The sequence below is a fragment of the Wyeomyia smithii genome, chromosome 2 (assembly GCF_029784165.1).
Source record: "Wyeomyia smithii strain HCP4-BCI-WySm-NY-G18 chromosome 2, ASM2978416v1, whole genome shotgun sequence".
NCBI lineage: Eukaryota > Metazoa > Arthropoda > Insecta > Diptera > Culicidae > Wyeomyia > Wyeomyia smithii.
This window is the reverse complement of record NC_073695.1, coordinates 163,937,952-163,949,295: the sequence shown is the minus strand read 5'-3', so window position 1 is coordinate 163,949,295 and position 11,344 is coordinate 163,937,952.

Genomic DNA, 11,344 nt, shown 5'->3' with positions numbered 1-11,344 from the left:
TTGTTTGGTCGTGTGCCGAATTCTGTGATGTTAGGTCCGAGCTTATAGATTCCCTCCGGGCCCGAGGAAAACAACCGAACGTACCCGTTAGAGACATTCTGGGAAGCGGTGATCTCCAGTACATGACACAGCTATACGGATTTATAAAAAATGCTGGCATTAAAATTTGATTTCTTTTATCTATTTGCTAGAATACAATTTCTGTCACAAACTGAAAGAGAATGATACACCCGGCTGGAGACACTAAAACGAGGACTCGGCATCTCTATGTTTACGCAGACACCTCAGACCAAAACTGCTCAAATAGAACATCACTGGTTAGCCACGTACAAATGAATACATTATGTAATATAAAATAGTTAAAAACAAAATTGTAACACCCCTCCTCTCACCTTAAATCCCCACTAGCTCGTAGTCGGCCGCGAGAATAAAGAAAAGGCCTCCCTCTTTTCCCTGCTAATTTAGAATTAAAAAAAAAATGTACTTGGCTCAGTTAAACATAAATTGTATCGTGCCGTGTCAAATAAACTATTTAAAAACTCACAGTGCAAAGCTTGCATTAACTATCCAAAATTAAAGGTACACTATTCACAAATTGAAAAGTTTATCGTATAATGGTGAAAAACACAAATTAGATTCATGCATCAAAAACAAGCAATCAGTCGATGTGTGGGGCACAATGAGCACCCCACTGGGGCATAATGAGCACCCACGGGGTATAATGAGCTGAGCACTCTTGTAGAACATATCTTGAAACTGTGTAGAAGTACAACTAATGGGCCACCATTTGTCGCGGGATGCCGTGATATTTGGCGGCTTGTTTCGTGAATGTCCCGTCTCGCCTTATGGCGCAAAATTCTGCCTGCAGGACCTTTTTCTGACCGGTTCGGTCTCAAAGATTTTCTAATATATGTTCGCACCATCACTGTAAACAAACACTGACTATGGAAACAGACAAACTCACATGTCTACTGAGATGAATTTCAGCAAATATCTTAAAATAACAATATAGTTCACTCTCGAATTTCCCATATATTTCCGTGAAGACAGACAGGGAACACCCCCTCTTGTGGTGAAAAAGGTAACTAAACTCATTGCACAGTGGTACAGTAAGGCAATTTAGGCGGACATAAGCTTTTCGTTGCGATTTTGGTTTGCGGTTTAGAGCCATAGTTTTTGTAAAAAGTTTTTTCTTATACATAGTCCTAGTCCTCTATTTATGTGCGAATGAAAATTAGGGTGGTCCTAAAATCAACGAAATAAAAACAAACTAACTTGTTTTTATTTGCATAAATAATTGTAAACATTCTTTGGCAAACTTGTAGACCAACTTATTCTAAGTAACTTTGTAAAAAAAACTTTTTTGTAGACATCAAATTTGGTTTCCAAAAACAGTCTTTTCGCTCTACTTTTCCAATTCAAATATAAAAACAAAGTTTTCTTCGGTAACTTTAATAAAAAATACGCCAATTTTGACGAAAAAACATTGTCGATATATTGTACAGATGAAGAGTTTTCACTATTTCTATTTTAGGCCCTTTTGATATATTGATGTCTCCGTTTAGGGCAAACATAAATAATATTTTTTGGTATCATTTGAAAGAACAAATCTCGCGTAATTTTTTAAAAGGACCTATCTTACATTGAGAGACTCTCTTTTTTTACTTTCTCTTTGATCAATAACTATGTTATATTTCCCATATTTCATGACACTGAATGCATAGTAAGCAAGACAGTATTACAATCTCTCGATTAAGGGAAGAAAGTTTGGAAAATATTTATAATGACGACGTAAATAACGAAACAAAGTGAGAGAGGAGAGAATCTCTCATTGTTACTTAGGTCCTTTTGAAAAATTACGCGAGAAATATTGTTTAAATATTGTGAAGAAATACCGAAAGTTGCCTAAAATTAGTTGATCTACAACTGTACCGATGAATGTATACATTTATTTCTTCAAATAAAAAAGTTAGTTTTTTTATTTAGTCAATTTCAGGACCACCCTTATTTTCATTTGCACATAAAAATAGACTAAATATAAGAAACAAGTTCTTAGAAAAAAATTTTACTCTACAACCACAAAATCGCATCGAAAAACTCATGTCCGTCTACATTGCCTTACTGTACCACTGTGCATTGTTGTTGAATTTCTGTGAGCGTTGACATTCTCACACACGAAACCGAATTTACTCAATTTTAGATTTAGTTGACTCAATTTCATACTTTCACAGAAAAAAATATGTTGCAGACTTCGTGCGTATAATGTTTATATGTAAAACTAACACCATTCCGGGAGTTAAATATTGATAATATAATAGATGTAGCTTATCGAGGCACGAAGAAGAAATATTCAAATAATCAGGCCACGACGTGTAAATGATAAACTAATTCCAAGTTGTTATATACGTGGTTCCCTGTGTAACTTCACTAGCTCAGATCCATAACGGGAAGCAACTACGAAATGTGCGGTCGTCAAGCTCAAGCTCAATAATCAGGCCACGAAGTGTACAATTAAATGAATGTTTCAATTACCTCGTGGAAAAGATAAAAGAAGAAACCGCACAATGGTTGTCAATAGTCGTATATGGTTGTTGTGCAACTTTTAGCTATAAATTTAACAATTTAAGTATGGATACATATAATGTTGTAATTGGTTTAAAAGCTTTATTATATTATATACAAAAGATATTCAACAAAACAAACATAATTAGTGATAACAACTGTTATGCAAAAACTATTATTTAATGTTTAGTTTTCTTCGTTTTGGAAGTATTTTTTTGTTTATTTTTATCCCTCCGAATTTTTTGCTCTCCAGTTCTAATCGTCGTATTCATCACTTGCAGCTTTGCTTTAACCAGAATATTTATGTATTTATTAGCTGACCCGACAAACTTCGTCCCGCCTATTTTTGTGTTTAATTTAATAAATTTCAACATTCCAAATTTATTGATTTCTTGCGATTTGTTTATATCGTTTGAAATTATTGGTTTTATCGGAATGACAACATCCTCGACTTTTGCCTTTAGTACATCACCTCTATTCCGAAAACACTCATATTGGGTGGTATTCAGTTATTTTCGTTGTTTTCCAGAAACTGAAAGTGGTTATCTTCGAATTCAAGATGGTGTCCAGGGTCAATGCTTGGCTTCTATACATTATTTCGATCACGGAAATATTCATATATAGTAGTATTCGGCTGTTTTCCAGAAGTTGCCATCTTACAATTCAAAATGGTGTCTGAGGTCAATTTTTAGCTTCATGCATCATTCTGGTTAAAGAAACACTCATATTGGGTGGTATTTGGTCACTTTAGGCTATTTTCCAAAAACCGGAAGTCACCACCCTAGATTTTAAAATGGCATTTGGAGACAATTTCTGCCCACTGATCGTCATTCTGGTTTAAGAAACACCAATAATAGGTGTTATTGAGTCATTTCGGCTGTTTTCCAGGAATCGGACGTCACCATCTTAGAATTAAAAATGGTGTCTGTGGTCGATTCTAGCTCCTGTGTATCATTCTGGTATCGAAGCATCTCATATTGGATGGAAATCGATCGGTTGAAGAAATACCCATATTGGGTGGTATTTGGTCATTCTCGGCAGTTTCCCATTCACCGGAAGTCGTCATCTTACAATTCATAATGTTGTCTGAGGTCGCTTCGTAGCTTCAGTGCATCATAACAATCCCGGAAATACCCATAATGAGTGTTATTTGGTCTTTTGCAACTGTTGTTAAGGAACCGGAAGTCGCCATATTGGATTTCAAAATGGCATTTGCAGACAATTTCTGGCCTCTTAGCATCATTCTGGTTAAAGAAACACCCATATTTGGTTGTTTTTGGGTAATTTTCGGCAGTTTTCCAGTCACCAAAAGTCGCCGTTTTACAACTCAAAATGTTGTCTAAGGTCGATTTGTGGTTTCAGTGCATCATCACGATTTCGGAAATACCCATATTGGGTGATATTTGGTCATATCTCGCTGATTATCAGAAACCGGAAGTCGCCATCTTGGATTTCAAAATGGTATTCAGAGACAATTTCTGGCCTCTGAGCGTCATTCTGGTTAAAAAAACATCCATATTAGGTGGTATTTGGTCATTTTCGTCTCTTTTCCAGTCACTGGAAGTCGCCATCTTACAATTCAAAATGTTGTCTGAGGTCGACAAACGTACAAACCGTGGAACACCACCCAATGATTGCCTCATACATAGGCGGACTTTATTATTATAAAATATTCAGCCGAGTCCACTTCACAATAAAATGTGCATTTTTTTCAGTGTACCCATTAGGGTAATATTATTGTCAAAAGTTACTCTTTTTGCATGTCGTGTAGAACAAAATCAGAAGTGGCGCACCTAGCGGTCGAAAAGGTGACTAACGCTTCTGTCATTTTCAATTTGTCTTTATAATTTCACGTAAGTGAACTATATTGGTATTTAAGATATTTGATTTCAGGTAAGTTTATGTGACAAGGTGTGCTCATTTCTCCCCTCCTAAAGGTGACCATTTCACCCCTATCGAATTAGTTAACGTTAACATAAGATTTTTATACTAAATATAGCTTATAATCAAAACTTCAATAATGGTGAAATTTGGGGTACGACCTGGAATAGCTGACTAAAAAATTTGATACAAATACATTATTTTTTAACTCAAATACCTTTTTTAAATTTTTGTTCCACCATATTGCATCCGCCATTTTGTTTTTTTTTTTTAATATTGTACCGGATAATCTTCTGCGTCCAAGGAAATTGTAAGTAACACATTTCTAAACAATTTACTTCATTGATTACAGTATCATTGTTGTTTAAAACTTTAAAAGCGTTTTTCTCGAAACCATGTTTTTTCAACTGGTGGTGAATTTTTCTCAGCATCTACTGAACCGATTTTGCTGAATTTTTTTTTTAACATGTAAAAATGGATTATCTAACTTGTTACGTAGCCGTTTTTTGATATCTGAGTTTTTCAATGTTGTATGATTTTTTAAATAGTGATTTTTCATGAAAAAAAAACAATTTTTTTTACTAAAATGGCCGCAATTTTTAAAATTTTCAAAAACGGCTACGTAACAAGATAGATAATATGTTTCTATATACTGAAAAAAAATTTCAGCCCGATCGGTCTACTAGAAGCTGAGAAAAACTTACCACCAGTTAGGTACTGATTTAGAGAGAGCATCCACGTTCCCAGCTGCCAACAGTGTAATACTCACTATATTTATATTCACGACATGGAAAATACATCTCCAAATATACCTTAATCAATAGCCAAAATAGCCAAACACTTCACTTTACTCTAGACAGCCAAAAAAAAATATACAAAAATTCATGATTTTTCGACCTTCTAGAGTAGGGTCCCCCCTTAATGAGAACTCAATTTTTGCAAATGAGTAGTTTGGTTTTCGCCATGGGCATTCCACTACTCATCAGTTACTTAGAGTAACAAATATGATTCGAACTAATAAATCTGAAGGCTATTCGACTGGAGCTGCTCTTCTAGATATAGAAAAGGCATTCGACAGTGTTTGGCATAAAGGTTTAATAGCTAAAATGTCAAATTTCAGTTTTCCGCTTTACCTCACAAAAATGATACAAAGTTATTCAACTGACCGCACTCTCCAGGTTAACTATCTAAATGGTTGTAGATTGCCTGTTAGAGCTGGTGTGCCTCAGGGGAGTATCTTGGGCCCAATCTTATATAACATTTTTACTTCTGATCTTCCTGATTTACCACCAGGTTGTGAGAAATCTCTGTTTTGTGACGATATAAGCAGTTCCGCAAAAGGAAAAAGCCTTCGTGTTATATGCAGTCGGCTACAAAAAAGTTTAGATATATTTTCTTCATACTTACAAAAATGGAAAATTTCCCCTAATGCTTCTAAAACACAGTTAATGATTTTTCCTCATAAGCCAAGAGTTTCATTTCTCAAACCCACCCATAACCAAGTTATTAAGATGAACGGTATGGTCTTAAATTGGTATGATCAAGTTAAATACTTAGGGCTAATTTATGATAAGAATCTTACTTTCAAGGAGCACATTGAAAATATCCAGTCAAAGTGCAATAAGTGTATCAAATGTTTATGTCCTCTTATCAACAGAAATTCTAGACTTTGTCTCAAGAATAAACTGTTAATTTACAAACAAATTTTTAGGCCAGCAATGTTATATGCAGTTCCCATCTGGACAAGTTGTTGTGCAATCAGGAAGTAGGCACTTCCAAGGATTCAAAATAAACTTTTGAAAATGATTTTGAAGCGTCCTTCTTGGTTTAGCACGAACGAGCTACATAGGCTCACTAATGTAGAAACATTAGGAAATATGTCAAGCCAAATTATCAACAAATTCCGACAAAAATCGTTGCAATCCTCAATTGCAACGATTAGCTCACTTTATAGTCAGTAAGATAGTTTTAAGTATATTTTAAGTTTCGTTTTATTCCTTTTATTCCTATTTTTTTCTTGACAAGTAGGTTTAATAATTTTCCTACAATTACATTATCTTAACTGCGAAAGCTTATAACATTCAATAATACTAAAGAGCGTACAAATATATATAATAGTGTTGAAATGTCACCATTTGTGGCAGAACACACAATACTAATTCTGAATAGATATTTTAGTACATAAATAAATCATTACAAACTCCCTCCCCCCTATTAAAAAAAATCGATCTGCTGTAAACCAGCAGGTATTAAATTTCGTTTGCCGAAGTTCTTGAAAATTCTACCGAAAACTTGTAGAACATTTCGCTAAATTTATCAGCTGTTGAGTTCTCGGCAATAAAATCTAATTGTGTAGAATGTTCTCCTATTCGGATTGTAGCTTCCGCTGCAGATAATTGTTTGTGATCTCATTCATTATCAATTTCACTATTCCTTGCTTGAATGTGCTTGCTGAGAAAATCAAATTTGGAAATTTTCACTCATCCTTTTAAGTTCTATTTAAAAACGATACAATATTTATTTTGGTGGATACCGCTAAACGCTATTTTTAACTAAGGTTTTACATTACTGCGTTGAAAATCGTTGTTATATACGTCTCCTAATATCCTCAAAATTCACTTACAACGAGTAGCAAAGCATAGCATAACTTATTTCGTCAAAATTCACGAACGTCAAGTACAACATAAACAATGTTGAAATAATTTAAGTGAATGTGAAGCTTTTTTTTTTCTTTTTGTCACCTTTGACAATTTGATGAGAGTATCTATGAGATTTTTACATTTTGTGACTCATGCTTATTTGTAAAATTACGCGAGGTTTCTTTGCAGTGTTGTTGTAATAAATTGAAATTGCAAATCATCTAGATTATATTGTAAAGTCGATTGAAAACCGCCGTACAAATCTGATTGAAAGCAACATGATATTTTTCTGTGTGTGAGAATCTGGTCAAGCTCACCACTGAAATGATAAGGAGTACCATGATATTTTTCCGAGTGGATATGCTTTAGTTCACCCAACGGCCCACAGATGACAAGTTTATAGTGTTGCCTTGAGATTATATGCAGCAAAGCCCAACTTGGATATCTATGTCTCTTTAGTCTATGGTACTAGTCATCTTTGACCATAAACGACTAGTCATACTATTATCAAAATAATTAATTCATATCATGGTTATCTCTTGCATTGACAATTTCTTCATTTGCTTTTTAGTCCTGTTGTAATAATTTATTATTTTTATCTAGACCATATAGATTAGTCTGTTGAAAACACCGCACAAATCTGGACAAACCTGAAAAGAAAGCAATTAGCGTAATATTTTTCTGTGTGTGCGCTTGAAATGTCGTTCACGGTAAGAGTCGAAAACCCATTAATGGGTACTTTTTCAACCATTTCACCAAAAAGTGAGCCAACCCATTTAGTGGGTAAACTCGATTTACCCATTAACGGGTAAACCGATTAAACGTCAAAAACTGGGTACAAAATCACTCATTTTGAGAAATGAATTTTGTCAAGGAAATGGGTGAAATTTTACCCATTATTAAATAAACAGAAACTTTGTGTTTATTACTCAAAAAAATGAAAAGAAGTGAAAGTGAAATGAATTATTTTTAATTGCAGAAATGAATCTTATTTACGAAAACAGGAGTATTTTATCTGCTATCATCAATTGTCAGAATCGCTATTCTCTGCAACAAAGCCAATACCAGAAGGATAGTGAACATTCTAGACCTAATATAAAAAAAATCTCACATTGTAATATTCAATACTTGATATAACATACCGTTTACCTTGCAATTTCTTGAACGACGCAGTATCGAATCTCTTTTAAAGTCCTTCCATGGCAATTGTTGACAAATAATAAACAAAACAGATCGTAGAAGTAACGCGTGCGAACAAATCGACAGAGCAAACTAAAACGATGATTGAAGTATTTTTTCATCCATTAATGGGTAAACAAATAACCATTTTTTTGCTAAGAACATGTCTTTCTAATGCGTACAATTTTACCCATTTCACATTTTTAAATTTACCCATTTTTTTGACAGCCGCATATGACAAAAAAAAATGGGTACAACAATACCCATTAATGGGTTTTCGACTCTTACCGTGTTCACCCAACCGCCATCATACTCGGAGGGGCGCCACATTTTTGTTACCCGTATTGTTGGTTGAGTTGGATATCTATGTTTCAATAATCTAAGGTGTTACTCAATCTTTTCTGGCAACAACAATGCACAGATTCAAACTGTGCTTAAAGAAGTGAGCTGAAAATCCAGTAGCCAAAAAAATAAGCAATAATTAAGAACAAAACTGCATCACCCGAAGGTAAACAAAGTTACTAGTAACTGTCAAACACAGGTGCGTGACGTCACCTACAGACGGTGTTATAAACAGATACGCAAAGAGTGAGGTCGAAAACTCCAAGTGAACCGTCAAATCGAGGCTCCAAGTGTGCAAAGTAAACAAACTCATGCGTGTTACTTTTCGTACAGAATGGGTGTTGCAATCAGTACAAATTCTGTGAATCACGTGCAATTATGGTTTCAACGAAAATTGTGTTCGTCATGCTCATATGAGTGATGCATAGAAAATTATATAACTGTATGAACAAGCATTGAAACTCAGTAATATATCCTTACAAAGTTTCGAAGTTTCATTACACTTTCTAGTGCGTATGAAAAGTCATGCGAAAATAAATGTGGTTGCCAGAATAGTTTAAAATAGAATACTAACAAAGGGTTGCCATATTTACTGCTTTTCTCTTTGCGTATCTCTTTATAACACAGTCTCTAACGTCACCGTGCGATGGTCTATAGAGTTCTCCAGGCGCGTTTGTATTAGTACGATGTATTCGATTTTTCTTTGTTAGCTGTAAAGCCTGTAGTACACTCTTCGACCGAGCGTCAAATATTTGTCACTTTTTGACAGGTAAAAATTTGGTCAAAGATAATTATTTGTCACTCTCCAATTTTAACATGGGGCAAACACGGGCAAACAACAACCATGATGTCAAATATATTTGACCATTATGTCAGAAAGTCAATTATTTGACCATTAGACAAAAAGTGTACTACAGGCTTAAGAATTTTTTGTCACCTGTGAGAACTGTCATTTAAGGGCATCCTTAACAGTGCGCTTCTATACCCCGTTTGGTAGCGCTTTATCATCACTTCATACCGCACCGCTCGCTGCTAAACGCGCTAGAGAAATAGTAGCCGGGCCTCCGGGAAGCATCGCGCTCTCAAATTTGGCAGCCTGGTAACAGCGCTGCTAAAGGTTTATACTGAATGAAACGTCAAACAGAGACGATAGCAACGACCGGTGTGAAAACGGGTGAGTGCGTAAAATAGCCGCGCTGTACACAGTCGCCATAACAACTTAAATAGTAGCGCACTGTTAAGGATGCCCTACACTGTAAAAAATCGACACGCTACAACTAAGTGGATTCCACTTACTTCTGTGCTAATAGATGAATCATTTCATATCTACATGAAATACACTTGCGTTCCAGCTACAGCACAAAATCAAGGGTCTTACACTTCGGTTTGCCATGTCATGCATACCAAAATCAATCATTTTACACTCAGATTTCAACGCTTATACACGTCAAATGCCATAACACGTTAAAATACTGTGGAATCCAATAGAAATCGATACAGGTCGACATAATAGAATTGTTAGGTTCGTTTATTGACATTCATATGTAAAAAGCATTAGGGATTAGCGTGCGATTTATTTTCAGTGTAAAAGAGAGAATAAAAAACTACCGAGTTTGATTCACACTCTCACAAATTTCAATATACAGTGTAAAGCGGACCGTGTCGTAGTGTTCGTGTGTTTTCGCTTGGAGAACTCTATGGAGGTTCGCATGCTTAAGTCAGATTTTTGATTTCTGAAAAATTGACAACACAAATGTTGCCAGATATATTTTTCTTTTGATAGAATATGTGAAGACTAGAGACTGTGTTATAAAGAGACGCAAAGCAGTAAATATGGCAACCCTTTGTTAGTATTCTATTTTAAACTATTCTGGCAACCACATTTATATTCGCATGACTTTTCATACGCACTAGAAAGTGTAATGAAACTTCGAAACTTTGTAAGGATATATTACTGAGTTTCAATGCTTGTTCATACAGTTATATAATTTTCTATGCATCACTCATAATATGAGCATGACGAACACATTTTTCGTTGAAACCATAATTGCACGTGATTCACAGAATTTGTACTGATTGCAACACCCATTCTGTACGAAAAGTAACACGCATGAGTTTGTTTATTTTGCACACTTGGAGCCTCGATTTGACGGTTCACTTGGAGTTTTCGACCTCAATCTTTGCGTATCTGTTTATAACAGACCGTCTGTAGTGAAGACCAGAGTCTATGTTTATAATAGGAGTCCCGCAAAGATGAAACCAAAGGATCCAAATCAGTGTCAAACGAGGGTACCAATCGAGCAATGTAAATAAACAAGGTGATAATGTTAGAAGTGGATGAAAAGTGTTGTAATTGAGCGTAATTAGCAATATGAGTTTTTCCGAAGTTTTACTTCCACATTTTAATCCAATATTAAACCTGTACACTGGTTCACTTAAATTTAACAAAACATCACCGGTGTAATCTATCAAAACTGTGTACCTTGTAAAGAATTTCAAAAAATGATATTCGTTTATGCATGGTGAAAAACAGAACTGTCTAGTTCTTGGCAACAAACGGCACAAAAACTGTATTGCCGAAACGATAGATTTTCTCTTTGCGCGACTCTATATACACATAGACTCTGGCGAAGACTTCAAACTGGCATAAGCAGAGTTGTCAAAAGGGTGGGTAATTTATAGATCATTTCATACAAAAATTAACCTCACTTTTTTGACATTTCCCACGGGTTTGTTTACAA